A 27,867-nucleotide genomic window follows, 5' to 3' on the forward strand; every position below is an offset into this window, starting at 1 on the left:
GACTGACACAGATACAGTGTGAACATACCCAGAGACACAGAAGCGTAACTAAAAATCACCAGCCTGATAAAAAGCCTCGCTGAGAAACTGTATTCTGCTATCATTATTCAACCTTGCATACTCCAGAATTTCCACTAATCCAGCAACTTTTACATTTACTAAATGTATGTACTGCAAGCATTGAATACCTGATTTATCCTATGATATTATGTCTTTAGCATTTATTAAAACCATTCACAAATTCTCCTATGTTAATTACACATCCCTTTGTATAACATAAAAGCCCCTCCTTTTGGAATGCTTGGCGTTGGCTAGTCCCCGGACACCATTTTGAGACATAGCACTATGCCTATGCCTTGAAGATTCTATATTTTTATATAACAAATATTAAACATGTCACATCTCACATAAGAGATGGGAAAAAGAAGTTTGACTTTATGTCTTCCATTACCATAGAAATGCAATACTCACTTGAAAATGTAGCATGTTAGATATAGCAAGCGCTGTATATACAGTAAATAACAGATTTCACAACATCATACACTAACACATGTACACAGACTCCAGGCAGAGAGGAGATGGGGAGGGCTGTATTACAGAATACACAACACTATCTACAAGAATTCTCTTCTTTTGTAACAACCAATAACACAAAGACTGCAAACACAAAGAATCATATACAAGAGATAACATAATAACAGATAGGACACACAGAAAGGGATCTCCATACATTCACAAAAGTACAAAAAGACACAATTATGCAAATATATTCACATAAAATTCAATTAATACCACATGGATTTTCTTTATCTTTTTGCTAGTTTGAAATTATTGATTATAACACTTTTTATTTATACTAACAGTTTTAAAAAGGAAAGTGTTCACTACTATTATTTTTATGCTATGCATTCATTATGCTATCCCCTGTGGTCCCCCCTGACTCCTTCAGTACATTCTTGAACAAAGTATTAACACTTTTTACAGTTCCATCAAACATTTTGGTCCTTTATGACTGCAGCATCTTAATTTATTGAAAGTTCAGCACAACATGAAAGGAGTTTGAAACAATATCAACAACCAATAGGACAGACAAAGGACAGTTAAAGATAAGAATTTCCTTTACCTTATCAGATGTCAGGAGGACTGGATCTCACTGGTTTGGAACCGGATCCTGGGCGGGGAAGTCTGACTCCAACTGACCTCTTTTTCACGGTATGGGGATTTTTATATGCCCATCCAGAGGATTTTGGGAGTGGAGAGACTTCGCCAGTTACTCACCACCTTTTACATTCGTCATTGTCCATCCCTGAACCCAATGGATCGGCTCCAGTATCAAAGGACCATCAATGTCAAGAAAACTCTTCTCCAGAGATAAGTCAACTCCCGATATCATCAAGGCAATAGGTTTATTACATATATCGATGTATGGGTGATTCTTACATAGAGAAAGTCAAGTAAAGAATCCCCCGATTGAAGGCATTCAACAACTTTTATCAAAGTAAGTAAGTAGTTACATTATAACTGATAAGTTGGTAATGCTTTCAGCTCATTGGTCAATAGTGTTGCTCGCGAATATTCGCAATTCGAATTTTATTCGCGAATATCGCATATTCGGGAATTCGTGAATATTCGCAAATATAGCACTATATATTCGAAATTACGAATATTCACTTTTTTTTTTTCACAGTACACATCACAGTGATCATCCCTCTCTGCTTCCAGCTTGTGTGGCCTAAAGAAGACTCTAATACTACTGTGTAAGACTGTGTAATATTTGCATATACAAATATTTGCGAATATTGATCCCTCCCTTCTGCTGCTTCTATCAAGTTACACTAATATACTTGCTATAAAGTTTATAAACTTTCACATATGCAAATTTTCACATTTGCTAATATTCGCATATGCGAATTTACGCATATGCGAAAAAACGCGAATATTACGAATATGCGAATTTAGAGAATATATGACGAATATTCGTCCATATATTCGCGAAATATCACGAATTCGAATATAGCCTATGCCGCTCAACACTATTGGTCACGAACTTTATTGTCTGCTCAGCAAACCAGTACATTCAGGCTTCAGTACCTTTGTTAGGGATGGCCAGAGGATGAGGCTTTCAAATGTGATTGACTGTGCTGTTATATACTGCCAAGTGTCAACATAAGAAAATATACACCACACAGGTTGTTGGTATAACCCTCTCTTAGAAGGAAACTCAGCTGTTCCCCAAAAGAATTCTGTTTAATCCAGGAAGTACATTTAGTTTTAACATTTGACAAAGAAGGAGATTTAGTTATGACGTCAGAATCAGCAATGTTTGATTATTGTGTCCGTATATATTGGCATATCTAGTGTCCATTAATTTCTTGGCAGAAGTTTCTCTACTGGGAAATTCCAGAGTTCTCTGCTCGTCAGATATTTTGTCTTTTACTCCTTATATCGGTTGTATCGGCATCATGGCAAGGACTCAAAGCTCTGGGCTTTTTGTAGCAGAGTGAGGGAGGAAGTTCTCCCCTGTATGGCTTCAGATGATGTCACGCCTGCTGGGTAATGACCCTTCCCAGTCTGTGAACCTGAACCTGAGGCTGAGCAGAAAGTATAGAACAATATAAAGGTAGAAAACTAAAAAATTATAAAAATAGGAGGATTATAAAATTTAACAAGATCATGACAGGTACTCTTTAATTATAATTAATTGTGACTGCATATGGGCAATGCATATCATTTGTTACTTGTGCTGTAGACAGTCAGAGGAGTACATACATATGGATATAAAATCCTTTAGGGAAGCTGTAAGATGTTCAGATAAAAGACCATAGGACCTCAGTACTTTTATCGATTCTCCATTTTAACCTACAGCAATGTTAGCGAAGCATGAAGACTCAATAAAATATCATCAAGAAAATAAAAGTGGAAGACAGACAGCGGTAATATAGGCACTGGCACAATGCAGAGTGTAGCCATACCACACACATCTATCATCCCGCCACCATATTGATTGTAAATAAGATATATAAAGTCTATTCTGTTACATGCATGATATAGACATCTTTAATTAAATAGTCTAATACACCTTACTGACATGAATGGACCCTTTAACAGAGCATTGTAAGAGCCAAGGTATACATTAAAGGGAATCGGCCATGTGGGCCCATACATTTTTAGGGGCTCACTCTTTGCTCCTATACAGTTTTAGGCTGCACAACTCACAATAGTTTCCATCTGGAGCTGTGTCTTGAGGATGCAGATCCAGTTGAAAGTGGTGTCCCTTGTGGCAATGTATGGGCCAGGGAGGGACTTTTCATCCCCAGGTCCTTCTAACACACACGCACACACACCAGCCCATGGGCCCCATAGTGGAATTTAAGGCCAACCTCCTGAGAGAGTGGAACAGTGCATGAAATCTGGGTCTGTCCTGATGATGCCCTTATCTGTGTGTGTTCCTTATTGAAATTTCATGTTGAAAATGTTTGTCAACATGTTTGTGCCCCAGTAGCACTTTTGTTGTAAAGCGTTGGCTGTATGAGGTGACACTGCCAGACCCTGCAAGTATCTATGGGCCCTAAGAAACATACAGCTGTGGGCAGTTGGGCAGTCAATGAAAGCTAGTGGCCTAATAGAAGAAGCATCCAAAAATTGCCTGGGGCAACCTTGCAAGTTATTAAAGGGCTACTCTGGTGGAAAACATTTATTTTTTTTAAATCAACTGGTGTCAGAAAGTTATACAGATTTGTAAATTACTTTTATTTAAAAATCTAATCCTTCCAGTACTTATCAGCTGCTGTATAGTACAGAGAAAAATTGAGTTGTTCTTTTCTGTCTGACAACAGTGCTCTCTGCTGACACCTCTGTCAATGTCAGGAACTGTCCAGAGCAGGAGAGGTTTGCTATGGGGATTTGCTCCTGCTCTGGTGAGTTCCTGACATGGACACTCTTAACTCTTTCCCACACTAAATTTATATCAAGGTTTTGACTGACTTTGAGCACTTCAACTTACAGTTACTTTGTGGGGATGACATTGGTTTAGGAGCTGTGCCCTTCCTATCTGCAGTGGGCATAACTGAGGGTATGTTCACACTATGGAAATTCTGATGGGAATCCACTTGCAGCAGAACTTATGAGCTGCTGAGGCTGAGTTGTTCTTTTCTGTCTAAGTGCTCTCTGATGACACCTGTCTCGGGAACTGTCCAGAGTAGAATCGAATCCCCATAGCAAACCTCTTCTACTCTGTGCAGTTCCTGAGACAAGCAGAGATGTCAGGAGAGAGCACTGCTGCCAGATAGAAAACAACAACTCAACTTCAGCAGCTAAGATTATTGGAAGGATTAAGATTTTTTAATAGAAGTAATTTATAAATCTGTTTAACTTTCTGGAGCCAGTTGTTAAAAAAACTTTTTTCCTGGAATACCCCTTTAATGTCCGTGCAGACACTAAGTTCTGAGTCCAGAGAAGGCTGCAAGCGGAGTTTTCAATGGGAACCTGACAGAACAGGCTGAGATTAGAGATACATCTAGCTCGATTAACTCTTTAAAGGGGTTGTCCAAAAATAGAAAACCAGAGCTAATTTCTCCCAAAAACAGAACCACTCCCGTCTTCAGGTGTTTAGTGTGGTATTGCAGCTCAGTTCCGTTGCAGTGAATGGAGACAAGTTGTGATAGCACACACAACCTAAGGACAGGGGTGGCGCTGTTTTTGGAAGAAAGTAACTCTGGTTTTCTATTCCTGGACAACCCCTCTAACTTCATTAGCATTTAGTGTATCTAAGGAGTTTAGCAAATGAGGGGAAATCCCACTCTAACCCCATTGGCACCTTCATTTTGTAATTTCAGGGTTCATGATATTTATCATGGCAGCTAAGGTCTTTGATTTGGGTAAAGACATAAGAGCATAAGAGTCGTCTCACTGCTCCATTTAAAGTGTATATATGATCATATCAATGGAGCAGAGAAATACCACTGCAAGCTGAATTCTGATGCTGAACATACATAGAATAAAGAAGTTTTCAGCTCCATGGGTAACAAATATTTTTTTACAGGAATGGAAGCGTAGGGGCAGAGGCGGCTCTAGACTTTTGAGGCCTTAAAGGGGTACTCCGGTGAAAACCTTTTTTCTTTTAAATCAATTGGTGGCAGAAAGTTAAACATATTTGTAAATTACTTCTGTTAAAAAATCTTAATCCTTCCTGTACTTATTAGCTGCTGAATACTACAGAGGAAATTCTTTTCTTTTTGGAATGCTCTCTGATGACATCACGAGCACAGTCTCTGCTGAAATTATTATAATAATAATAATGCTTTATTTATTGTTGTCCTTAGTGGGATTTGAACCCAAGTCCCCAGCACTGCAAGGCAGCAGTGCTAACCACTGAGCCACCATGCTGCCCTTAGCATACATCTGCTATGCACGGTTGCTAAAATGGACAGAGATGTCAGCAGAGAGCACTGTGCTCGCGATGTCATCAGTGTTCCAAAAAGAAAGGAGTTTCCTCTGTAGCATTCAGCAGCTAATACGTACTGGAAGAATTAAGATTTTTTAATAGAAAGAATTTACAAATATGTTTAACTTTCTGCCACCAGTTGATTTAAAAGAAAAAAGGTTTTCACCGGAGTACCCCTTTAAGCGAAAATAAATCTGAGGCCCCCCCAAGAGCGATAAAAAGAAAAAAAGTAAGCAGGCGATATTAAAATTAACTGTATGGATTGCAAAAAAAAGAATTCAAATTCCAATATCTATTTATCATTGGGTATGTAGTTTAAAGTGCTGCTTTATACAGCAACTCACCAATGACGTCTTCTCTGATCAGCGTCGTTCGGACAGTACTGACCATTTCTTCCAGCCACAACTCTTCACACACATATACACAGCCCTGCATACACACATATACACAGCCCTGCATACACACATATACACAGCCCTGCATACACACACATATACACAGCCCTGCATACACACATATACACAGCCCTGCATACACACACATATACACAGCCCTGCATACACACATATACACAGCCCTGCATACACACACATATACACAGCCCTGCATACACACACATATACACAGCCCTGCATACACACACATATACACAGCCCTACATACACACATATACACAGCCCTGCATACACACATATACACAGCCCTGCATACATACATATACACAGCCCTGCATACACACACATATACACAGCCCTGCATACACAAACATATACACAGCCCTGCATACACAAACATATACACAGCCCTGCATACACAAACATATACACAGCCCTGCATACACACACATATACACAGCCCTGCATACACACACATATACACAGCCCTGCATACACACACATATACACAGCCCTGCATACACACACATATACACAGCCCTGCATACACACATATACACAGCCCTGCATACACACACATATACACAGCCCTGCATACACACATGTACACAGCCCTGCATACACACATATACACAGCCCTGCATACACACATATACACAGCCCTGCATACAAACACATATACACAGCCCTGCATACACACATGTACACAGCCCTGCATACACACATGTACAAAGCCCTGCATACATACATGTACACAGCCCAGCATACACACATATACACAGCCCTGCATACACACATATACACAGCCCAGCATACACACATATACACAGCCCTGCATACACACACATATACACAGCCCTGCATACACACATATACACAGCCCTGCATACACACATATACACAGCCCTGCATACACACACATATACACAGCCCTGCATACACACACATATACACAGCCCTGCATACACACACACATATACACAGCCCTGCATACACACATATACACAGCCCTGCATACACACATGTACACAGCCCTGCATACACACATGTACACAGCCCTGCATACACACACATATACACAGCCCTGCATACACACATATACACAGCCCTGCATACACACATATACACAGCCCTGCATACACACATATACACAGCCCTGCATACACACATATACACAGCCCTGCATACACACACATATACACAGCCCTGCATACACACACATATACACAGCCCTGCATACACACATATACACAGCCCTGCATACACACATATACACAGCCCTGCATACACACATATACACAGCCCTGCATACACACATATATACAGCCCTGCATACACACATATACACAGCCCAGCATACACACATATACACAGCCCTGTATACACACATATACACAGCCCTGCATACACACATGTACAAAGCCCTGCATACATACATATACACAGCCCAGCATACACACATATACACAGCCCTGCATACACACATATACACAGCCCTGCATACACACAGCCCTGCATACACACATATACCCAGCCCTGCATACACACATGTACAAAGCCCTGCATACACACATATACACAGCCCTGCATACACACATATACACAGCCCTGCATACACACATATACACAGCCCAGCATACACACATATCCACAGCCCTGCATACACACATATATACAGCCCTGCATACACACATATACACAGCCCTGCATACACACAGCCCTGCATACACACATATACACAGCCCTGCATACACACATATACACAGCCCTGCATACACACATATACACAGCCCTGCATACACACATATACACAGCCCTGCATACACACATGTACAAAGCCCTGCATACACACACATATACACAGCCCTGCATACACACATATACACAGCCCTGCATACACACATATACACAGCCCTGCATACACACATATACACAGCCCTGCATACACACACATATACACAGCCCTGCATACACACATATACACAGCCCTGCATACACACATATACACAGCCCTGCATACACACATATACACAGCCCTGCATACACACATATACACAGCCCTGCATACACACATATACACAGCCCTGCATACATACATATACACAGCCCTGCATACACACATATACACAGCCCCATCCCCATATACACAGCCCTGCATACACACATATATACAGCCCTGCATACACACATGTACAAAGCCCTGCATACATACATATACACAGCCCAGCATGCACACATATACACAGCCCTGCATACACACAGCCCCTATCCCCAAATACACAGCCCTCATAAGTAAATACATCATGTGCTGATCATGTGACTCTCCTCCTCCATGTGACTAATCACATGACGGTGACATCATCGCAGGTCCTTTTACAGCCTCAGGCCAGCGCACACAAACTTCCCTTCCCCTGCTGCACCGGGGAGGGAAAGCACTGCTCTAATTACACGATTTAGGCGGCTGCGAGGCCCCTTTTAGCGCGAGGCCTTAGGCGGCCGCCTATATCGCCTAATTAGAGAGCCACCTCTGGGTAGGGGTTTTGAGCAAGGTGCTTTTGTATTTATGTCTTGTCTGTACAGAAAACTTTTTGCCATGAGTAAAAAATTTACCTTGGTTCGAAATGCATTGGCATTAGTGTTGTATTTCTTTTTTTCGTTTATAAAACATTGATGTGTGTTTTAAAGGGGTATTCTGGGATTTTTTTTATTTGATTAAGTTTGAGGGGCTGAAAAGTTTCTGTGGTTCAGAATATAGCGTCTGTACCTGTGTTTTATGGTGGTCTCACAAACATATAAAAGAAAAACTGTACATACAGTATCTGGTATTGGTGTAAACAACAACCCATATGACGAAAAATCGGGAAATAGAGAGCACAATTTACATTGTATTGTTTAATGGTGGTCTCCGTGCAAATTTACAGTTGTTTGTGCAAATATCACGGTGCTAAAGCCAACTTTTAGTACTAAATGTGAGCGCAGATCCCACTGGTCAGTGTTTGTAGACAATCTGTATTCCCTTCCCTTCCTGAGGGTCAGAATTCACTACAAAGGTCATAGGATAATAAGCAGTAGATAATATTACCAGAATGAAATAGATTTTTTGCTTCTATCCATCACCACTTTAGCCATCGTTATCATTCATCTCACACTCTCCATGACAGGGAGATCATATGAGTTCCGCGTTGCCTCGGCTCTTTATTAGAGACTGTTAGTACCACGAGGATATAATGTTAGTGCGCTCATATGGGGAGATCAATAGGACGCTGCGGGGTTTACACATCAATACACAGAGGTGTCATTAGCAGCTCTGGGCCACAGTGCAAAATCTATAATAGGGCCCCACGCCTACCATGTGCTATGTATAAGGCTATGTTCACACGTGCTGGATTTACCATAGGAAAAATAAAAAAACATAAATCTAAGGCTGTGTTAATACAATGTTATTTTTTTTGTCTAGTATTTTATTTCACAAGCAGATAATTTTTTTCGCGCCCACAATTTAAATATTAGGCGTAAATTTTCCAGTAAAATCAGTGGGGTATGCCGATGGAAAACAGTTTATTGTAAATCAACTGGTGCCAGAAAGTTATACAGATTTGTAAATTACTTCTCTTAAAAAATCTTAATCCTTCCAGTACTTATCAGCTGCTGTATACTACAGAGAAAGTTATTTTCTTTTTTGAATTTCTTTTCTGTCTGCCCACAGTGCTCTCTTCTGACACCTCAGTCCATGTCAGTAACTGTCCATAGTAGAAGCAAATCCCCATAGCAAACCTATCCTGCTCTGGACAATCCCGGACCTGGACAGAGGTGTCAGCAGAGAGCACTGTGGACAGACAGAAAAGAAATTCATGAAGAAAAGAACTTTCTCTGTAGTACACAGCAGCTGATAAGTACTGGATGGATTAAGATTTTTTTAATGGAAGTAATTTACAAATCTGTATATATGTTTCTTGCACCGGTTGATTTAAAATACATTGTTTTCCACTGGAGTACCCCCTTAACATACATGCTGAATTTTATGCAGTATGAACTAAAGGCTCTTTCACACGAGCAGATCTTCTGCTGCAGATCTGCTACAGATTTGATTTAGAAGATTTTGCTGCCCATTTAAGTCAATGGCCAGCAAAATCTGCTGAAGCAAATCTGCAGCAGATCTGCAGCAGAAAATCTGCTTGTTTGAATAAACCCTTAGGCTCTATTCACTCAGCAGAATTTCCGCTTTTAGAATTGAGCCTCAAATTAAAGCCCATAGACTTCTATGCGCACCCCCGCACTCCCATTTACACTTCTGAATTTCCGGTTGCAGAATTCCGCAAGAGGAAATTCAGAAGTGTGAATGGGAGTGCGGAATCCCATGGAAGTCTATGGGCTTTAATTTGAGACGGAATTCCACAAGAAGAAATTCTGCCATGTAAATAACCCCTTTGACTACTATAGAATGACCAGCAAAGGTTTAAATGGGTACTCCAGTGTAAAATAATTTTGTTAAATCAACTGGTGCCAGAAAGGTAAACAGATTTGTAATTTACTTCTATTTAAAAGTCTTAACCCTTCCAGTACTTATCAGCTGCTGTAGGCTCCAAAGGAAGTTCTTTTCTTTTTACATTTCTTTTCTGTCAGTCCACAGTACTCTCCGCTGACACCTCTGTCCATGTCAGAACTGTCCAGACCAGGAGCAAATCCCCATAGAAAACCTCTCCTGCTGTGGACAGAGGTGTCAGCAGAGAGCACTGTGGTCAGGCAGAAAAGATATTCAAAAAGAAAAGAACTTCCTGTGGAGCATACAGCAGCTGATAAATAGGGAAAGGGTTAATATTTTTTAAATAGAAGTAATTTACAAATGTGTTTAACTTTCTGGCACTAGATGATCTGAAAAAAAAATCCCCTTTAATGGGAAAATTGGTCTTCTTCCTTAAGATATATGCCATGTTAGGTGCTTCCCCAATATTATCATATAATGTAATAAGGAAAGATCAGGAGCCGTATTCGAACTGTCCTACTAGGTACTAGGATTCAGGGCACTGGTGCCAGCTACAGAAATTTACCAATGCCAGAACACCAGATGAGGTCTTTGGCTGCATGCACACTTAATTTTCTCACTTATGCCCATTTTCAACAGCAAAATGAGATTGTCTGAGAGGCACCACTTGGTTGTGCCAGGGACTCAACCCCATGATACCTCTTGACCATTCAGGATGGGGAGCACCATTTATATCATATATGATTTCACACAGTGCCCTGAATGGAAGATGGACTACAAGAGTCTTGCAGATAAGCAATGTTTGTGTAACTCTTAGGCTGGGTACACATGACGGAATCTCTGAGGGCGGCCAGTGGTGACAGCAGTTGGTTGTCCAAAGGTTGTGTCATGTCCCGGTACAGAACATGGTTCTGTACAGTCCTAAAGTCCCCTCAGGTAGAGTCCCTCAAGTCCACAGGGCTCTCCTGCACGATCCCCCTAGGTCACTATTATGAGATTCTATTGTATATTAATTATGTACATTTATTATAGGTATTGTACAGTGAATATAAGCTCTGTATTCTATTGTATATTAATTATGTACATTTATTATAGGTATTGTACAGTGAATATAAGCTCTGTATTCTATTGTATATTAATTATGTACATTTATTATAGGTATTGTACAGTGAATATAAGCTCTGTGTAAAGGTTATTAGGATGTTTACACTGTATATGACCTTCCTAAGGTCATGTGATAAGTCATGTGATCACCTGATACCCAGAGTTCCAGAGGCACAGGTAACCACAGGCAACCAGCTACCAATGGGCTTTGGTCCAGCCCCCTGATATATAAGGGGCTGTAGTCTCCACAATAGCTCTCTTTACTTCCTGCTCTATTCCTGGACACTAAAGCAAGCACAAGTCCTGTACACGTCCAGTCCAGCTAGGCCAAAGCCTACAAGTCTGCAGCCACATCTAATCTGTAAGTCTTCTATGTCTACAAGTCAAGTCTCTACTGTCCCTACCAAAGAGATAACAGTAGCACAGGGGCCACATCATCATTATTACTACTACAAGTCCAAGCAAGCCTGAGAGGTTCCCTGTTTCTCAGTCACCTCTGTTAAAGTTGGCTATCTGTAAAGACTGTTATACTGCCTTCCTCAGTAAAGTTCCAGTTGCATCAAAACCTGCTTTGGAATCTCATTTACTACTGTATATATGCAGTTTTGGGTTGGTTGTTGGCGGTGCCCTACACCATACAACCACATCCTGGCATCACGAACACTGGGGGTTAACAACATCTTGCCCAGGGGTTAATACCATCTGATCCCACCACTCAGTCGGCTATACCCGTGGTCCCGCCATACACCGATGGCTCACCACTGTTGTGTCTGGTACAGCACCACTTCAGCTGCAATATCAGACACAGCACATGGACAAGAGTGGCGCTGTTTGTAGAAAATAAAAGCTGCCGTGTTTTACTAGTCTAAATCAGGTTTTTACACGTAAAATACAGCATATGCATGCTCAGCTAAGCATGCATGTGTTCAGGGGGTTTAGGAAAGAGAGCTAATTGTTGAATAAGAACAGGGCTGGTGCAAGGATTTTTGCCACCCTAGGCAAAACCCCAATTTGCCACCCCCACCCTTTGAAGGTCTGGCCCTTGATCTTAGGCTACATTCACACTACTGCTGCGTCCCTTCAATAACGGCTGTCAAACTCTCTTTTAAAAAACATTTTTTTTATAGTATATTATAGTCAATGGGGTCCTTCAGGCGCCACTGTTTTTCCGAGAAAATAGCAGGAGAAAAAGACTGTGCACGCACTATTTTTTCTCCCGCTATTCTCTCCAGCGGTCCCGATGGCCATCACACTGCTATTTCATAACAGTTGTGTGAAAGGGGCCTGAAAAACTTATTTTTGTCCGACCTTAGGCTGTGTTCCCCCCATTTGTTTGCAAACAATACTCCATACAATGACTAAATAACACTGTCATACCAAAAGAGAACAATACCATCATACTGTGAATAAATAACAACACCATAACAGAACAGAACAATACGGCCATACTGTGACTGAATAACAGTTTTCACCCCGCTCTTCTACCACGAGGGGGTTGGAGGGAGGGGGGTGGTGTCCCTGAGTGAAGTAGCTGTGCTATTTTACCAGCCCATTTTGCACACAGTAAACTTTCTTGCAGCGACGGAGCAGCGACCCCAGCAAGAGGGCGCTCTAGGCGGCTGCCTATCTTACCTATAGGTGGAGCCGGCCCTGAATATTAGGCTGACAGCTATCTAATTTATAGGGCCTGCTTCAAACAACCCAAAAGACTAAAATGGTAGATCTTGATGGTGTAGAGCCTACGGAGGAGATTTGTGCTTTTGTTGTGCCAGGCAAAGAGACACGGCATATACCAGCTGTGGGGTCTGGGGAGGGAAGGGGAGATTTATCAAAACCTGTGCAAAGGAAAAGTTGCCCAGATGCCCATAGCAACCAATCCAAATGCATCTTTCATTTTGCAGAGGCCTTGTTAAAAATGAAAGAAGCGCTCTGATTGGTTGCTATGGGCAACTGGGCAACTTTTCCTCTGGACAGGTTTTGAGATTTCCCCCTATGTCTCCGAATTGCATAGAGCAAAACCATGAAAAAAACAACACTGACTAGTTCATTTGTGATATTGCCCAGAATACTATACCACAGATTTCCTTTATATGTAATGTATATTAGGCACTTCTTTGAGAGGACCACCATTAGAAGACCTGTAGTTACAGGTGATGGTTTTGTAGTAATGGCTCTATATGTTTCAAAGCAGTTGTTACATTGTAAGAAAAGAATGATCTAAAGAAGCAAAACCAATGGTTGATTCCTCCTTCTTATTGATGAGCGCTATATATACAGACGGGGACTACTGATTACATCCGTAAATGCTCCCACGTGTATTGTCGCATGGTGGTAAAAGCCAATATACCTTGTCTATGCTCCCACAGGGAGGTTCATAAAAGGTTGCTTTAACCTTGTGACCCTGGATAGCCAGTAACCCTGCCAAATGTAGATAGAATACAAATAATTTATGTTGTCTATGTCCTACAAAATAATGTTTTCTTTTATAGGTCCAGGTAGTCAAGGCTTCAGAGAATTAGCAAACTACTACTAGAGAACGGTAGACAATGCAGGGATTACATTCAGAAGTACCAACTTGTATCCTTCATGGCGTAAAGTTAAACCAGGACAGTTCTTATATTGTAAGCTGATTACAGTGTGTACTATCAGTGTTTAAAGATGCATTCTAATAATGTTGTAGTATACTGTTATCACTCAGTGATGGCCTTGCCTCTAGGCCTCACTGACATTAACAATAAAAGGAACTAGGGAACCTATTTTTTTTACACAAAAATGACTGTATGACCCAAGTAAGTAAACCTTATGGGAGCCACAATATTAAATTAAAGTGATGGGGCCTGGGACTGTTCCCCTCATTGCAAATTTGCATAATGGAGAAACAAATCCAGCTCACCCAGCAGAGCCAAACCACAGCACGGATGGTGTAGGATGCTCCCAAGAACAGTTAAAGGTACTCCGCCCCTAGACATCTTATCCCCTATCCTTTGGATAGGGGATAAGATGTCTGATTGTGGGGACCCCCGCAATCTCGGTTGCAGCACATCAGATATCCGGTGCACGGAGAGAGCTTCGCTCCGTGCCGGATGACTGGCAATGCGGGGTGGAGGCTCATGACATTGTTGAAATTGATTATAATGATTCTGATTGTCAATCAATATATTAATACATATATGCTATTGCTAATGCTGCAGAAAGATATTGTTACCTTTGACCTATATATCAGCTTGCTATTTGCTTGTGACTAAGATGACGACCTTGGGACGACGCCAGGGGACACAAGATAAAGAAGAACAGCAAAAACAAAAATGTAGCCAGCACCTAAACCCAATACACGGGTGCACGCTGCTGTGGCAAGTACAAAACATGTAAAAAAATTTGTAAAAAAAGGTGTTAGGGTCCCATCCGATATGAGGCCACCTCCGCGTGGTGGATGGGGGGACACGTTTTGATCAAAAAGTGTACTAAGAGCCTCCAAGTGCACAATTTGGGGGGAGTGGCTCTGTCTGTAGCCGTGCATCCCCTCCCCTATTTCACAGGAGGTGGTTTGGATTGATAGTGGATCCAACATGTCACTCAGTCAGAGACTGTATGCCCAGCAGAGGTTAGTTAGTGTTAGGGTCCCATCTGATATGAAGCCACCTCCGCGTGGTGGATGGGGGGACACTTTTTGATCAAAAAGTGCGCTAAGAGCCTCCATTTTGTTGACCAAGTGTGCTGCTGCCATTTTCTTTTTGACATATTTTGTACTTGCCACAGCAGCATGCACCCGTGTATTGGGTTTAGGTGCTGGCTACATTTTTGTTTTTGCTGTCCAATTTGGGGGGAGTGGCTCCCTCTGTAGCCGTGCATCCCCTCCCCTATTTCACAGGAGGTGATTTGGATTGATAGTGGATCCAACATGTCACCCAGTCAGAGGCTGTATGCCCAGCAGAGGTGAGTTAGTGTTAGGGTTCCATCCAATATGAGGCCATCTCCGCGTGGTGGATGGGGGGACACGTTTTGATCAAAAAGTGCGCTAAGAGCATCCATTTTGTTGACCAAGTGTGCTGCTGCCATTTTCTTTTTTTACAAGATAAAGAAGAAGTTGGAGACAAAACATTTGAGAAATATAGACTGTGCAGAATGACGGATACATCTGGAATTTTCTGTTAGAATAGGGAAATTGCAACATAAGTGACCTATGGTTAAGAAGCAAATGAATGCAAAAAAATGCTAATATATACAGATGCAATACTCAAATAACCAATCAAAATATAACACGATCATATTGATGTGATAACTAACCTCCCTTTTTTGTCATCTGTAAAAAACAATGTATTTCCATATAATAATCAGAACTTCTTGGGACAACTTTTTAGCCTGTGTGAGCTAAACTTCTGCTGAGATGGAGATTTATACCAACTTTTTATCTGGTGTTTATTTCTTTGTGTCGACACTCAGCAGTGTACTAATTTGAACAGCGGCAGTCACTCACATTATAAGGCCTAACCAGCAGCTAACCTTAACAACATCACGATTACGCCCCGCTTGTGATGTCACAGCCATGCCACCTCAATGCAACTCTATGGGAGGGGGCATGATGGCCGTTACGCCCCCTCCCATAGACCTGCATTGAGGGGGCATGACCATGATTTCATGAGCTGGGCATGGCTGTGATGTCACAAGCCCCTGGCGCTGCACCCCACGCTCTAAACGAACGCTGGGTGCAGCACGGAGATCATGATGGTCCCCAGTGGCAGGTCCTCCGCGATCATACACCTTATTCACTATCCTTTGGATAGGGGATAAGATGTCTAGAGGTGGAGTACCTCTTTAAAAACGGAAGGAAATCCAGCATGGTATGTTGCATAAAATCTTATAGGCCTATTCCTAAAACGACATACTACACGGCATGGCAAGGCAGGAAATGATACATTTTGGGTGTAGCTCCGTCTTGCCATGTTGTGAAGTGTATCAATTTTGCAAAAAACCTACAAGATTTTATGCAACGTACCACACTGGATTTTCTTCCTTCCTTTAGTTCATCGTAAATGTTGTAGATAGAGTGAATCGAATCGGACAAAGCCTAATTAGTTCCGAATTTCTTGAAAAATTCGATTCAGACCGAATCCGAATTTCTACTCAATTGAAAATAACAAATTTCTTCATTCACTTCATTTTGTTATTACTCTATGGCTAGGATTCCACTGAATTTTTGCAGTAAAAAAAATGCATTTAATGAAATTTTTATTTTCTATAACAAAATTTTTATTTGGGAGGGCAGGGACCTAAAAAATGTAGCCGACAATAATAAAAATGTTGAAAGAGGTCATTTAAATGTAAAAATAATATTTTTTTTTTAATTCATTTTGTGAAACTTTTTATTAGTAATGTATTTTAATAATGTGTATAATAAAGTGTGAGTGTGTGTGTGTGATTTTAACTTTTCACTTTTATTTTATTTATTTTTACTTTTTTTAGGTAGTACTATTACTCCCAGCATGGACCAGACTGTTCCATGATGGGAGTAGTAGTACCAGTACTAATAGACAGATCGCCCCGTGTGCCACTTCTGACACACGTTGCGATCCTCTGCACGATCCAGCACTATGTTCTGCGATGTAAAGTTCTTCACATCACATTCATATTTCACGCATAGAGCTGTGATTGGCCAAATGGTTCCAGCCAATCACAACTCACTGCGAGAAATATGAATAATAGGTATATAGAATAATAGGTATATAGGCAGAGCAGTGCAGGGGACCAGAGAAGTTGTGGCCGTGCTGGCATCCATACATTATGCAGGACAGTCGCAGCAGGTGTCAGGGGTGACCCTCACTGTGATCTTTCCTTAACTGCAGGTACTACTACTCCCAACATGGAGCACACTCTGCTCCATGCTGGGAGCTGTAGTTCCTGCATTAATAGACAGATCGCAACAGGTGTCACTTCTTACACCTGTTCTGATCTGTCTATTAATGCCGGTACTACAGGGACTAATTATCGGGAGCGATAATATACAGTATATATTTTCACTTTACTTTTTAGCCCCATTTATTTTATTTTCTCGGGCATTTTGATGTGCTGGCATGAATGATTGCGGGGGTCAGAGATGAGCAGAGGACAGGGACATCAGTAATATGTATAATACAGTGGGCAAAAAAAAGGCTGACAGGTTCCTTAATTTGTGATCGGGGCTTCACACTCGTGATTACCATGATACATACATACCTGTATGAAAAACATTAAACCTAACAAAGCGGTCAGATTTGTGCACATAACCGCGACGGAGGGCACACCTTTAGTGCCCTGTAATAGATAAATTGATAAAAGGGGAGGGTTGGGAGGGGTCCGCAAAACATCACGTTCGCCCCACCAATAGGTGCAGGTGCATTATATACTCCACCCCCTACCCACAACTCCTTAACGCCCTGCCTAGAAGTGCAGGGGCAGAAAATACTCATGCCCCTCTCACAAATACAGCCTGATAGGCTTAACACTTGTGCTCGGGGCTTCACACTCGTGCTCGTAATTGCCACGATACATACATACCTGTATGAAAAACAAACTTAACAATGCGGTCAGATTTGTGCCCATTACCGTGACGGAGGGCATGCCTTTAGTGGGCAAAAAGTTAACCCAGTAGGAAAATAACAGAATTTATAATCATGAACCAATACCGCAACCCTAACACAAAACCCAATTTAGACTCTAACTTTAGATAGAAATAAAGAATCTGCGAATTAGCTGGCCTAGTAATTGATGCCTGGTACCGCAGAGCTGTGGTAGTCATGCCCACTCTGTAATAAACAAGCCGGCACTGAAACAAGATTAAGCTGACATACTAGCTGATATATGCCTCTTTAACATACTTGCCTATAAAATCATGGCAAGAGGGATAACCAATAAATACCTGTCAGGGATAATATGAAACTATCAAGTCCTTGCTATTAAGCGGCAAAACATAAACTGTTAGGAAAATGACTCACCGCAAGGACTACATGACAGACCTTGGTGAGAATAACCTTGTGGCGCCATATCGCCTGTAAATCAAACTACACTCGAACAAGCACCTTACCTGAAGACTAAACCATACCTTAAAATGCCAAGCTTCTGACTCAAAACTGATCTGAGTGGCGTCCCGCTGCAAGTGACCTATCCCTTTATCTCCATGATACCTGTAGACATGACAGGTCTTTGTGTACCCATCATACCTGTAGACGTGACAGTTTTTTATGTGAACCATCGTGCCTGTAGACTAGAAAGGTCTTGCGTACTATCGTGCCTATAAAAGTGCCAGGTCTTTGCATAACCATTGTGCCTGTAGATGTGATGGGTCTTGCATAACCATCGTTCTTTTTGCAACCACATGTGTATCATGAAGTTATTGCTCTGTAAGCTTGTCAGTAACAATAACTGCGCAGTGCATCCCTCTGCAGACGTGGCAGGTATAACCGGTTTACATTCAACTATGTGTTGTGATGTTGTTGCTCTGAAGACATGCCAGTAACAAACAACTAAGGAAGTGCATCCCCCTGCAGATGTGGAAGGTATGAAGGGTATACAACTGCCTATGTGTCTTGATGTTATTTTGCTGAAAATGTGTCTTCAACAATAACAGTGCGTGCCATTGGACAAAAGGATTAAAAGGTAGAGGCTGGATATAAGATGTCAAGATACAAGTGCTAATATGTGACTGTAATACTGACTTAGTGACTGTAATGTGGTACAACTACTAAAGTAACTTAAGTGACCTATCAGCTGCAGGAACGAATGCTGGTAGAACAGCATAGTAGCGTATGTACGTAATATGAATTGTAACATGTGAGGTAAACTAATGTTTGTGTAGTGTGCTGCTCCAATCCTAGCAATTGAGGTAGCGTAGCTAGTAAATGAGGTAGCGTAGATGATACAATTGGTATTGCTAGTAAATGTAAGACTCCACTTCTGCTGAAACTGACATAATAACACCATTGTAAACATACATGATTTCAATGTGTCTTACATGTGTGAGGTGACGACTATAGTAGTGTAAGGATACTATTTAACATATCAATGTTATGAAACTGTCAACATATACTAGTATCGGCGTTGGTGTATTAACTCAATGCACAGTAAATAGTCATGGACATATGAGTGATATGTAAGCTAAGAATCTGTACCATATAAATGCTGTGTTTGACTGCACAGTATGAGATAAACAAATGCTGTAAAAACTGACAGCATAGTATAAATTGTATGCATGCCCAGAATAACTGCAATGCAGTTATGTACCGGATCATAACAGTATGGATGTTGTAGCGTATGTACCGTATAAAGTCATGGGCCTATGTGCAAATAAATGCTTGAAGTTCCGAGAATGACATGAGCGAATATACCGTATAAACCATATGATCAGAAAACTTAAGAGCTGTGATCGTATGTACAGTAGAAATACTTTAAGCATGTGCACAATATGAACCATAAATGCTATGAGCATGTACAGTATAAATTTAGAGATGAACGAACTTTTGAAAAATTTGATCTGGCCGAATTTTTCGATAAAATTCGGTTTGGGTCGAATATTTATGCGGCGAATATTTATGCCTTGTCCTAACACGCATAGGGAGTGTGCTATGTTAGTGAAATAAGTGTTATTCAGTATGACATGCAGATTAAAGGGCATTGCTATTAGAATCACTGATGCAGAGCATTGATGTGGCAGCAGGGAGACCTTTTGGTGTCCAAATTGAAGAGAATAAAGAGTTTTTTAATGTAATTATTTAAATTAATTTGAATTTATTTTAATTTTTTGAGTACCCATTCTGGTGAACATCGAGCTGGTGGTCCTTCATCAGACGAGATACCACCTGTTCCATCCCCTGCCTCTCAGCGCCCCCCGACTATGAAAGTGCGAATGTGTCATTTAATCAGTTATGGTTCATTGTTATCGCTCCAAGTTGTTTCATTGGATTCTTGTGCTAATTCCACAGATAATATGATTTCGACAACCATAGGGCCTCAGTCTTGAAAAAATTACATTGATTTCTTTAAATGTAAGATTTATATTAGATTCCCAAGTTTAATGTCCCGGTGTTTACTTTGAACTAATACTGTATGACCACAAAACCCAATCTAACAAGGAGTCACATCAATGATAGAGCCTAGAGGTGGCAGCAGCAGGAGGAGACCATAATCTGTCAGAATGGAATTGGCGGCAGCAAGAGGAGACCATATAGTGGCAGAACAACCCAGTCTGGTGGTGGCAACAGCCTGACAAGACCATAGGGTCTCACAATAGAGAAGATTTAAAGATATTTTTGAAAATTTTAAAGATTTATGGTAGTTAGTGCAACCATAAAATATTTTTAGGTAATGTCCCAGAATCAGCAGCATGAGTAAACCATATAGTGGCTGAATGGCACAGCCTGGAGTTGGCGTTAGCATGAGTAGACAATAGGGCTTCACAATCCCTAAGATTAAAGGATGAATTTTAAAATTTGAATTGAAGATTTTTCATAGCTAGTGCTACCATAAAATATTTTTAGGTAAGGTACCAGGCCCTGCTGCATCAGTAAACCATATAGTGACTGAATGGCACAGCCTGGAGCTGGCGGCAGCATGAGTAGACAACAGGGCTTCACAATACCTAAGATTAAAAGATGAATTTCAAAATTTAAATCAAAGATTTATGGTAGCTAGTGCTACCATTAAATATTTTTAGGTAATGGCCCAGGCCTGGAGATGGCTGAAGCATGAGGAGACCAAATAGTGGCTTAATGTCAACCCCTGAAGGTGGCTGAAGCATTAGGAGACCATATAGTGGCTGAATGACACAGCCTAGAGGTGGTTGAAACATGAGAAGACCATATAGTGGCTGAATGACACAGCCTGGAATGGGCTGAAGCATGAGGAGACCATATAGTGGCTTAATGCCACAGCCTGGAGGTGGCTGAAGCATGAGGAGACCATATAGTGGCTGAATGCCATAGCCTGGAATTGGGTGAAGCATGAGAAGACCATATAGTGGCTGAATGAGACAGCCTGGAGGTGGCAGCAGCAGCATAAGGAGTCCTGAAAGTGACCCGGTGACAGAGTGGTGCGGTGGGTGGCAATACCAGTACCTGGTGACGAAGGTGGGTAAAAAAAGGTCTGATGCGTAGGAATGTTTGTAACTGGGGAATAGCGCCTTAAATCTGTTTGGCCCTATCCATATTTGTGAAGTGTTGGTTTGGCACCATGGTCAATCTACTCTGATGCATCAGGCATTGGTGGGTTGAAATCCTGGCTGATCCATGCCTAATTCATCTTCACAAGACGAGTTCTCCTTGGGGTCACTATGGCCCCCGCCGCACTAAACACCCGCTCTGATGGCACACTACTGGCCCGGCAGGACAGCTTTTCCAGGGCAAACTCTGCTAGTTGCTTCCACAAATCAAGTTTGGCTGCCCAGAAGTCCAGCGGATCTTCAAGGTGTGATGGCATGATCATGTCAAGATATGCCACCACCTGCTGGTTCAGGTCCTGCTCCAGGTCTACCTGCTGCTAATGAGTTGCTTCACTATGCGATTGAAGAAAGGTACTCATCAGCGACTGTAGACTCAGGCTGCTGCTGATGGAGCTGGTACTGCTCGCCACCCCACCCCTCCTCAGCAGCCATGGCAGTGGAAGGTGAGCGCAGAGGACACCCCGAGTCAGACATGCGAGAGGATGGACGATGGCGCCGATAGGCATCGGCCAACTGACTATGTAGGATGTCTGTGTAGTAGGTCACGTTGTCCTCCCTCTAGGTGGGTGTAAAAGAGGTCCCCAGTTTGTGGCGGTAGCGAGGGTCCAATAAGGTGGAGAGCCAGAAGTCATCCCGATGCCGAATGGTGAGAATTCGGCAGTCACTACGCAAGCAAGTTAGCATGCATCGTGCCATTTGTGCAAGTGACTCGTAGGGACTCCTTGCCTCCATCTCCACTGCATACTGCCATGGTGTGTCTGGGTCCTCTGTCTCACCTTCCTCATAACCCTCTAGGTCCTCTGACTGCTCCTGCTCCTCCTCTCCTGTCAGATGACTAGAAAAACCGCCCATTTGGCAAAACCTAAACTGTGCTCCACTGTGCTCCTCCAGTTCAACCACATTTGGCCCTGAGATGTAGGCGTCACGTCTCCATTGCCCTGACCAGCCATCGTTTCCAACACGTGTTGTAGGAAATGAAGCAGTGGAATGATGTTGTTCATCCTGTAATCCTGGCAACTTACTAATAATGTGGCTTCCTCAAAGGGCCTGAGCAAACGGCAGGTGTCAAGTATGAGCTGCCACTGGTTCACATTGAAGTTACACAGGAGAGTACCCCCTATCTGCTTAGATCATCAAGAAATCGGTGATGGCTTTTCTCCAACATATGGAGGGTGGAATTCCAATGCGTGGCAACGTCACAAATCAGACTATGTTGGGGGATGCCGTTCTGACTTGAGGGTTTGCTTTGCAATGTATGAGTGGCTGAAGTGCATGCAAAGTTTCCTTCCCATTGTTAGGATATCTTGCAAATGGGGGGAACACTTCAGGAACCGCTTGACGCAGGGCTGCATGGCTCAGCCTTCCCTGTCACAGCGCACACAAGATGTTCTTCCTGTTGTCAGTCACCATGGTTCCCATGTCCAGTTTTCATGGAGTAAGCCATGCACCGATTTCTTTAAGAATGACTTTTAGCAGTTCCTCCCCTGTGTGATTCCGTTAACCAAGGCAAACCATGTGAAGAACAGAGTGACAATGCCGTGCCCTGCACACATGGTATGCTGAAGGGGCACTGAGACTTGTCTGGGCAGTGGAGGTTGCGGACATGGTGGAGGATGAGGAGGCAGAGTTGCACACTATCACAGGACCAACGGCCTGAGAGCATGGAGGAGGAAGTGGCGTGACCTGTCCAAGTTGGTGTTGTGGCTGTGTAGGAACCACATTCACCCAGTGAGCCATAAAGGACATTTATTGTCCCTGACCATAGTTATAGCTCCAGACGTCTGCACTACCGTGCACTTTCGTGCACACGGACAGGCTCAGGGACTGGCCCACCTTCTCTTCCACTGCCTTATTGGCAAAGAAATTATGGCTTGGCACTCTCCACCTCGGCTCGGCACAAGCCATCAGTTCTCTGAAAGGTGCAGAGTCCACCACTTGAAAAGGAAGGGACTGCAGCACCAGCAACTTAGACAGGAGGTATCAGGCCCAAAGCCTGAGTTTGGAATCATACATGTGTATTACAATTGTTTTTTTGTATAATGTATAATCTAAGGCATGGGTGAGGGTTCATCCAGATGGTGTATTTGTTTTTGCGTATTCCGGTTTTATTAGGGGGTCTGTCTGCTTGTGTTATACTTCTTTTTGAAGTCAAAAGCCTTCGAAGCAGCAGGATATGAGATGTCTCTGGTCCCATCATAGAATTAAAATCAGATAAGGGACCCTGAAGAGAGATGCCCCCCACCTGTTGGGATCAGAGGGGAGGGAGGGGGGGTGTCATGCCTGTAGCAAAAGCTGGAAAAAGACCCTAAGCAACAGCTGGAGATTCATTCACAAGGACTGCTATACCATTATGCTGTAAGGACTTTCTCTTTATTTTCTCAACTTGTCTTGCTGAACTCTTATTTATATTTTTGTACCTGTATGTCATTTGTTTATTTTATACGTAGCACTGTGATACCTTTTTTCAGATTAAATGCTTAATTAATCAGCTCTTGTCTTTGATCTCTAAATATAGGAGCTCACTTTTCTGAAGGAAGCACTGATGAAACACATTTATCAAAGGGTTAATTTGGTGACTTGCTGGGACTAGTAGTGGATACCCAGAGGTCTGGTAGCTTTAACCCTTGCACCATCACACACTCTCTAGCGTCTTGGCTGGACCGATAGGGTATGATCGTGACAGGAGCACATTCAGCTTCTGCGCCGTTAGAGGAGTGGACACATACTGTTGTCTCTTCAACATGGCTTCGCCGATGGATTGTTGGCAGAATCACTGACTAAAAGTAGGAGGAGCAGGAGCATCTGGGGAGACAGAAGGAGAGTATGACACACAGCTCCCTTCGGCTGAGGTAGTGGAGCCTTGGCTGGCTGAAAGAGGGAGCGGCGTGCCACTGGGTGATGCACCAGACTGGAACACCACATCGGAGCCACGGTTCTCCCAGGCCACTTTATGGTAGCGCAGCATATGTTGACGCAGGGCCGTACTGCCGACATTGGGACCCTGGCTACGCTTTAATTTCTGCTGACATATCCAGTATGTGGCTATGTTAACCTCCTCCGGATGCTTGATGAAAAACTGCCACACCGCCGAGTAGCTGATTTTCCCACCAACAGTCTGTGCTAATTGACTGCTACTGCTGCCGTCTCCTGGAACCCCTGTTCCACTATCTCCTTGGAAAGTAGACTGCCGCGAAGCAGGTGGTCTCCCCCAGGCACATTTGGCTCCACACTTTCCACTTCTGCCACCATACTGACTGCCAACCATGCTACCACCTTGCTGGCTCAGCTGCTGCTTCACAGGCAACCTGCAACCCTCTTCTCCTGATGATGATGAAGTCCCTTCTGCATCCGGCTCCCAATTACGATCGGCTTCATCATCATATTCAAGTGTCTGCACGTCACTGATGTTCTCCTCAGGTTCTTCAACAGTGTCTGCTTCAGGACCCTGAACAGCAACACGTCACTCTCCTCATCACTACTTGCCCGCCTAGCAGAGGAAGAGGCGGATGTCTCCTCCACTTCTTGGCTGGGCAGTAGCTGCTGACTGTCCTCTATTAGATTGTCTTCCCTGAATAGTGGAGCTGAACCCACAGCATAAGATATTTCTTTAGTGGAGGGAACAGCATAGGACAGAGTCCCTGCCCAGAGGACAGGGACTGCTCCCGAGTCAAGCCAACTGAGGGTTCTGTCTGAGGAACCCACCGACTGTTGACTGGGGGTATCAGATGTCACTTGTGATGAAGTGGATAACTGCGTTAACCAATCGATGATGGCAGATGGGTTGCTGGTCGAGACATAACTGCTAGCCTCACGCTACGACTCCTGCTGCCATTCGCCCCAAGTCTGCTACAACCTATGTCTGCGCCTGTTGAATTTAGGCCACTCCTCTGAGCATGTCCTGGAACTTCTCTGCCTGACATACTTAGTGCGTATATGAGGGGAGTACAATACACTTTACTACGCTTAAAACAGTATTTGTCTAGAACAGCAGCAGGTGAGCACTTTTGCCTGGACTTTCACAGTATGTAGGCCCTTGACAGATTAACAGGTACAAAATGTACACTACTTAGATGTAGATATGTGGTATGTACTTATGAGGGCAGAAAAATGTGCTACAGTAAGCAAAACAAATTTATTTGAGTAAAACACCAGCAGGTGATTACTTTTGCCTGGACTTTCACAGTACCCTTTAAAAAGAAACTTATTTTTGCACAACACTAGCAGTACACAGTCGCTGTGTACTAAACCCAAAATTGCACTCTCTCAAAGACTATTAGGAAAGGACTGCTGGGTATTATACTGTCTACAGACTAGTATAACCAGCAGACCATTTGTTGTGGGAAAAAAGACACTGAAAAATTATTCCTCCATCCACTTAACCTCTTAAGGACTCAGGGTGTACCTGTACGCCGTGACACAAGTTCCGGTGTTTAAAAAGGGGTAACGCCGTGACCCCGCATCACACCGGGTCGGTCCTGGCTGATAGTCATAGCCGGGACCCTCGGTTAATACCGCGCATCACCGATCGTTGTGCCGCGCGCTATTAACCCTTCAGACGCGGTGATCAAAGTTGACCGCCGCGTCTGAAAGTGAAAGTAAACGCCTCCCAGCAGCTCAGTCAGGCTGATCGGGACATCACGATAAAATCGCGATGCCCCGATCAGCTAGGACGCGAGCAGAGACCCCCTTACCTTGCTCCGACACGTCCGTTCTAGGTTTGATTGCTCCAAGCCTGAGCTACAGGCTTGAGCAATCGAGCCCCTATCTCGCTGATCCATGCAAAGCTATGGCTTTGCAGGGATCAAGGTAAAAGATCAGTGTGTGCAGTGTTATAGGTCCCTATGGGAGCTATAGCACTGCAAAAAAAAAAGTGAAAAAAAGTGAACAAAGGTCATTTAAAGGGGTACTCCGCTGCTTGTGTTTTTTTGTATATATGCCCTTTTGTTATTGTGCTATGTGTTCGATTGTGTTTGGTTTCGTTATTCAGGATGGTTTTATGTTTTACCTTTTAGTTCTGGCCGGACGTTGTGTAGTTCTTGTGTGCCCTCTTTGCTGTGGACCACCGTTTTTCTTCTTTGCCCTCCATGTTGTGGTCGGAACGTGTCTCTTCCTCTTTGTGACAGTGTATGCGCCGGCCCCCAGCGTGATCTCTTCGGCTCTCCCCCTTGTTGAATATGCATGTGTTTCGCTGCTTGCCACCTCCTATCTGGGTGTCGCTTTCTTGCGTTGCTGTCTTGTAATTGGATACCCCTGCTCCAATCACGCTGCTTCTGTGACGTTATTGCACGTCAGAAGCTTTGTTTGTTTTCTGCTATGGTAGTTTGGTTAGCTTGTGCTGTTTGGATGTGTTCGGTATGGGCATGCGCCAAACATCCTTCTTTGCTCCGTGTACAGTGCTTGATTTCCTTGTCAGTAACGATGATGTGCAGGTCTGAGTAATTAGGTTTCTTGTTTTGTTTTAGTGTTACTAGTTTTTGATACTGTACCATTGTGGCTGGTGGTATTTTTTTTCTATGAGCCTTTTTTCAATATTGTGAAAATAGTTACCGTATTTGGGTTAGATTTTGTCTTTTTTTTAGGGCAGTGATTGCAAACATGGGGCCCTCCTGATGTTGCCAAACTACAACTCCCAGCATGCTCAGACAGTCATAAATATTATATATATATATATATATATATATATATATATATATATATACACATATATATACACACATATACTAAGACCGTACGCACTGTGTATATATATATATGTGTGTATATATATAGTGAGGAAGCGTCCTCGAGGATAGCTCGCAATAACTCGCCAGACAACAGTTCAGCATACAAGTCTGGCACCTCGCCAGCTTTATTTACACAGGTTGCAGGCAAAACAAAACATAAACAGGAACAAAATAGAGTCCTAGACCATCTGGTCACTGACTACAACTCTCAGCATGCCCTGTCTACCAACTGTTGAGCTACCCTCAGCCAGCATAACTTGTGCGTCTGCAACCTGTTTACACAGTTCAAACCCGAACTTGGACCACTCACAGCTCCTGCTGCATGTTTCCTCAACAGGCCCCGTGTGTATCCCCCTCCCCTAACAGCCAGCTTACTGTTTATAAGGGAGAGCCCAGATCAAACTGAGCCTCTTCCTTTTCAAGACCTCCCCGTCTGCTGCCTGATTACTTAGGCCGCAGGTGAGGGACACTTCAGCACTTCAGAGTGATTCCAGGAAATGCACCCTTTCCTTGCCACTTTATCACATATCCCC

General features: G+C 42.8%; 1 long non-coding RNA gene across 2 annotated transcripts in view; it reads left to right on the top strand.

Moving 5' to 3' along the window:
* The first annotated feature begins 11,695 nt into the window (after positions 1–11,695).
* The window catches only part of LOC130358062 (uncharacterized), a 32,256-nt gene continuing 16,084 nt past the window's right edge, over positions 11,696–27,867 (top strand). For both annotated transcript variants that reach the window (XR_008889393.1, XR_008889392.1), the window contains exons 1-2: positions 11,696–11,786; positions 13,915–14,046. This is a non-coding gene — a long non-coding RNA (uncharacterized LOC130358062). The remainder of the gene's footprint in view (positions 11,787–13,914; positions 14,047–27,867) is intronic.

The sequence above is a fragment of the Hyla sarda genome, chromosome 2 (genome assembly GCF_029499605.1).
Source record: "Hyla sarda isolate aHylSar1 chromosome 2, aHylSar1.hap1, whole genome shotgun sequence".
Lineage (NCBI taxonomy): Eukaryota > Metazoa > Chordata > Amphibia > Anura > Hylidae > Hyla > Hyla sarda.